The sequence below is a fragment of the Terrapene carolina genome, unplaced genomic scaffold (genome assembly GCF_002925995.2).
Source record: "Terrapene carolina triunguis isolate 2854851 unplaced genomic scaffold, T_m_triunguis-2.0 Scaffold833, whole genome shotgun sequence".
In the NCBI taxonomy this organism is placed as follows: Eukaryota; Metazoa; Chordata; order Testudines; family Emydidae; genus Terrapene; species Terrapene triunguis.
The window spans coordinates 3,912,795-3,918,386 of record NW_020665184.1 but is presented as its reverse complement, the minus strand read 5'-3'; positions in this window follow the sequence as shown (position 1 = coordinate 3,918,386).

Below are 5,592 nucleotides of genomic sequence, written 5' to 3'. Positions count from 1 at the left end.
CGGCCGGGGGCCGGCGGCACGGGGCCGGGGCCGGCGGTGCTGGGCCAGGAGCCGGGCCGGGGCCAGCGGTGCTCCGCCGGGGGCTGGGCCGGGGCCGGCGCACCAGGGCCCGAGCCGAGCCAGGCGGGAGACGCCGGGGCCAGAGCCTCTTGGCCTGGGCTGGCCGCCGGAGGGAGCCGCTCGGCCAGGGGGGCTGGACTGGGCCGCGCCCCCTCCGCCCCAGCTTACCTGCTGCCTGCCTGCTTCAGGCTTCCCGCGAATCAAATGTTCGTGGGAAGCAGCGGAGTTGGGGCGGGGCCGGGAAGGGGCGGGGTGGGGAAGGGGCGGAGTTGGGGCGGGGCCGGGGCCCTGTGGAGTGTCCTTTTTTTGGACACTTAAAATATGGTAACCCTGTGATAGGGGTCACCACAGACTGAGAGAGGTGCAGAAACACCTGGCCAGTGGGTGCTCACAAGAGGTGGGTGCCACCCCATTACAGACTGCGATTCACAAAAGTTAGCATGGGGGATAGTGCCTCCCCTGAGGTAGCCAATGGGAGGTGCTAAGCTGAGGTGGGGTGCTGAGTCCCAAACTTCAGCAGTGGCCGGGAAGGGTGTGCTAGCACCCCCACAATAGAAATTTAGTGGGGGCTCTGTCCCATGCAAACACAGAATGCATGAGGTGGGGGGGGAGGCACAGGCGAGAGCAGGACCAGATGGGCTGGTGGGGCCCAGGAGGCAGAGGACCAGTGCTTAATTTGTGCCAGGGCTTGCCAGGGTTGAGCCCTGGCACTTCTAGGCTTGGCAGTTCATAGCCCTACCACCTCTGGGCTTGCTGCATCAGTTATGAATGTAAAAAAAAAATTGCTTGAGCCCTGGCACCTCTTTCATTACAAATTCCGCACTGCAGAGGACCCTCCCATAACTTTTAGCCTGGTGGTTCGGGTACTCGCCTGGGGTGTGGTTCATGTCAACCCTCTCCAAGGGATTTTCACTGCCCTCTGGCACTACTTAGGTGAGTGCTCTAACTATGGGCTATGGGGTATTGGAATGTGGGGTTCCCTCAGTCCCTCCTGTTGAAGCTGTTCTCTGTGGCTAAACAATTAAGAAAAAGTCATTGCCCTGGGATACTGGATTCTGGGTCTCCTACCTCCCATGTAAGGGCTCTAACTATCAGACTACAGAGTCATTCTCATGCTTGTTCTCTTTCTGTCTCTGGACCAGTGATTCTGCATAACTTATTCACAGTAGAACAGCTTGGACAGGAGAGACAGCGGCTATGGCTACGCTATGAGCCAGGGGTGTGATTCCCAGCCCTTGTACGTGCACTTGCACTAGCTCAGTGAGTGCTAACAGGAGTATAAATAGTAGTGTAGCTTCAGTAGCACGAGCAGCAGTGGCACTGCTTAGCTGCACTGAGCACAAACCTGCCTGAAGACTGTGGATATGTACTCAGCATGGCTAAGCAGGCCTGCCAACAGTGGCGGGCAAAAGGGGGCAATTGCCCAGGGGCCCAGGCGATTTAAAAGGGCCTGGGCGGGCCTCAGGGCCCCGCTCTGCAGAAGCAGCAGGCTGGGGGAAGTCGGTGGCTGCCCTGCGCCACCCCTGCAAGGAAACACCTCCTCTCCGCCGCTGGCACTAGCGCCAGGCAAGTAAGGCTGGATGGGGCCCCAGGGGATGGGACCGCTCTGTGCTCCCAAGCTTTAGCTGTTCTGCCGCCTAGGACTGTACTCAGAGGGGGGATCCCTGCTCTGCGCTGGCTCAGCAGGGCTGGTGAGTGCGGCAGGGGATGGGGGAGTGGGTCTCTGGGGGGAGTGCTGGGCAGTGGGGGAGGTTTGTGTGTTTTGGAGTGCTACGCAGTGTGGGGGGGTGTTGGGGGTGCTGGGCAGTGGGGGGGGGGCTATGTGGAGTGCTGTGTAGTTGTAGTGGTGGGGCTGTGGGGAAGGACATTGGGTAGTGCAGGGTGGGGGAGATCTGTGTGTGTTGGGGTGCTGGCCAGTTGTGGTGGGGCTGTGGGCGGTGGGGGGGGGGCACAGCATAGCGAGTCCGGGGGAGGCTGGGCATAGGGAGTTGGGGAGTGTTGGGGGGAGGAAGGGGCTGTGTGGCATGGCATGGGTGCGCCCCAGAGGGGAAGGGGCACGCTGGCAGCACAGGGCTGGGAGGGCCAGTGTGTGTCTAGCGGCTGCCAGTTCATAAACAGTGCCCTCGCACTGGGCTGGGCAGAGTGGGGCCGCACCCTCCATGCCATACCCCATTGCCCCTGGCCGGCCCCTTGCTCCAGGTACTGACCTCCCCACACCATGCTCCATTACCCCCACGGGGGCCCACAAATATGTTTGTCACTGGGCCCACAAAAGGTTAATCCGGCCTTGGCTTGAAGGTCGCTGAGTGGGCACATCCCTTTCAAGGGGGCCCATTGACTGTTCTGCCCTGGGGCCCGGAATTGCTGTTCACAGGCCTGTGGCTAAGCCATGGTGCCAGTGCTTGTGAAACTGCGTCTTCACTACCGTTGAGGTGGCATGAGTATGTGTACAGGGGCTTGGCATCACACAGCCAGCGGTTTTGTGTAAGCTCACTTATAGGGCCCAATCCAGTAGAGGAGTTCAGACCTTGCCTACAAGATCAAGTCCTGCAAGCGAGTTAGGCAGAGGAATGTCTATCTGCCCCCAGTTCATGCATCGCTCTGGGGTGTAGGCATCCGGATGCTTTTTGTGGTCTGAGGCAGAAACATAGGCATGGAGGGAGCTTTTACTGGAAAATGTAGGTGCTGAGTGATTTTTAGGTGCCTCGGCGGCTGAGCAGCGAGGGTTTTGTGAATCCTAATGGGGTCTGGTTCTAAAGTGGCAGTTAAGTGCCTAAGTCCTTTTGTAAATCTAGCTGTGGAGTGCTTGTTTGGAGTGTGTATAAGGGCACAGAAGGGAAGAGGTGGCTTGTCCCACTCCGCAGGAATTCTGCCATATTAGATGTTCACAATGGAACATCTCCCATTTTCTGGGATCATAGGGGAACATTTTTTAAATGTTGCATCAGAGGAAAATGTATGTGTGACTCCTCATGAGGAATTGTCTGTGCCTGGGAAATGACCCCAGGCCAAGGAATAAACCCTCTGTGTACGGTTTACTTCCTCTATTTGTCAGATGGGGTCAGAGACTCTCACTGTTTATTTCCTCTCTCCTCACTCTCGCTACCCTCATCATCTTGCTTCCCCTACTCTTTCCTAGCGCAAAGCTTTTCCAAACAAGTAGTCCCTAGGGTCTGTATCTGGAAGTGTTTTAAGGGGTTACTTTTTCTGTCTCTGGAAAGATCATGTATAAAATTAGAATGTTGCTAAAACAAGTTCATCAGGAGAGGACAGATTTCCATGAAGTTTTCATGCGATGGAAGTAAGCAAGAGCTAGTCAGGGCCTTGGAAAACCATTTTAGTAACTTATTTTTATCTCCATAGGTTCTAGTTATGCTCATGTGCTAGTGACACTGGAAAATCTAACCTACTCTACTCAAAATGGACAAAAAGAACAGGAGTACTTGTGGCACCTTAGAGACTAACAAATTTATTTGGGCATAAGCTTTCGTGGGCTAAAACCCACTTCATCGGATGCATGCAGTGGAAAATACAGTAGGAAGATATATATACACAGAGAACATGAAAAAATGGGTGTTGCCATATAACACCCATTTTTTCATGTTCTCTGTGTATATATATCTTCCTACTGTATTTTCCACTGCATGCATCCGATGAAGTGGGTTTTAGCCCACGAAAGCTTATGCCCAAATAAATTTGTTAGTCTCTAAGGTGCCACAAGTACTCCTGTTCTTTTTGCGGATACAGACTAATACGGCTGCTACTCTGAAACCTAGCTAGGAAAGGCTTCTTGTGTATCCTCGCCGCTAAGCCTTGGAGGAAAGACTCTTATGAAGGTTTATGTTCAGGGTTCTGTTTCTTGACTTTGTTTCCAGTCTTGGTGGACCCAGTGGAAGGCACTATAAAGGGACCATGGAGAACCACAACATAAGCCCCGGAAGGAGAGCTATGGAATTGCTTAGCTAAGAGAAAAGGGTTTGGGCTTAGCTGGCTATTGGAAAAACTCAGTAAATTAGACCCCAGAAGGGGACTCTTGTTTTTAATACTTTAGGTGGTGAATGGCTACTGGCAGATGCAAGGAGGAACTGAGGTTGGGTTGTCCGCAGGGCTACCGCATGCCATTAGGGTGTACTTCAGAGGGGTGTTTCTGTTACCTTGGGCATCACAAATTTGCAGTTAGTATACACAATGATGGATCATGTTCAGCATTGTAAGTTAGTCATGGTTAAACCCTCTGGGACCAGGCTTCAACCATAATGCTAAATGTGGCTTCTCTCTGTCTATGAAAAAAGAACAGGAGTACTTGTGTCACCTTAGTGACTAACAAATTTATTTGAGCATAAGCTTTCGTGGGCTACAGCCCACTTCATCGGATGCATAGAATGGAACGCACAGCAAGAAGATATTTATACATACAGAGAACATGAAAAGGTGGAAGTAGCCAGACCAACTGTAAGAGGCCAATCAACTGAGATGAGCTATCATCAACAGGAGAAAAAAAACTTTTGAAGTGATAATCTAGATGACCCATAGAAGGTGTGAGGATAACTTAACATGGGGAAATAGATTCAATTAGTGTAATGACCCAACCATTCCCAGTCTCTGTTTAAATCTAAGTTAATTGTATCGAATTTGCATATTAATTCAAGTTCAGCAGTCTCTCTTTGGAGTCTGTTTTTGAAGTTTTTTTGTTGCAAAATTGCCACCTTCAAGTCTGTCACTGAGTGATTAGAGAGGTTGAAGTGTTCTCCCACTGGTTTTTGAATGTTATGATTCCTGATGTCAGCTTTGTGTCCATTTATTATTTTGCGTAGAGATTGTCCGGTTTGGCCAATGTATATGGCAGAGGGGCATTGCTGGCACATGATGGCATATATCACATTGGTAGATGTGCAGGTGAACGAGCCCCTGATGGTGTGGCTGATGTGATTAGGTCCTATGATGGTGTCACTTGAATAGATATGTGGACAGAGTTGGCATCGGGCTTTGTTGCAAGGATAGGTTCATGGGTTAGTGTTTATGTTGTATGGTGTGCGGTTGCTGGTGAGTATTTGCTTCAGGTTGGGGGGCTGTCTGTAAGCGAGAACAGGTCTGTCTCCCAAGATCTGTGAGAGTGATGGATCGTCCTTCAGGATAGGTTGTAGATCTTTAATGATGCGCTGGAGAGGTTTTAGTTGAGGGCTGAAGGTGACAGCTAGTGGTGTTCTGTTATTTTCTTTGTTGGGCCTGTCCTGTAGTAGGTGACTTCTGGATACTCTTCTGGTTCTGTCAATCTGTTTTTTCACTTCAGCAGGTGGGTATTGTAGTTTTAAGAATGCTTGATAGAGATCTTGTAGGTGTTTATCTCTGTCTGAGGGATTGGAGCAAATGCGGTTGTATCTTAGAGGTTGGCTGTAGACAATGGATCGTGTGGTGTGTCCTGGATGGAAGCTGGAGGCATGTAGGTAAGTATAGCGGTCAGTAGGTTTCCGGTATAGGGTGGTGTTTATGTGACCATCGCTTATTAGCACAGTAGTGTCTAGGAAATGGACT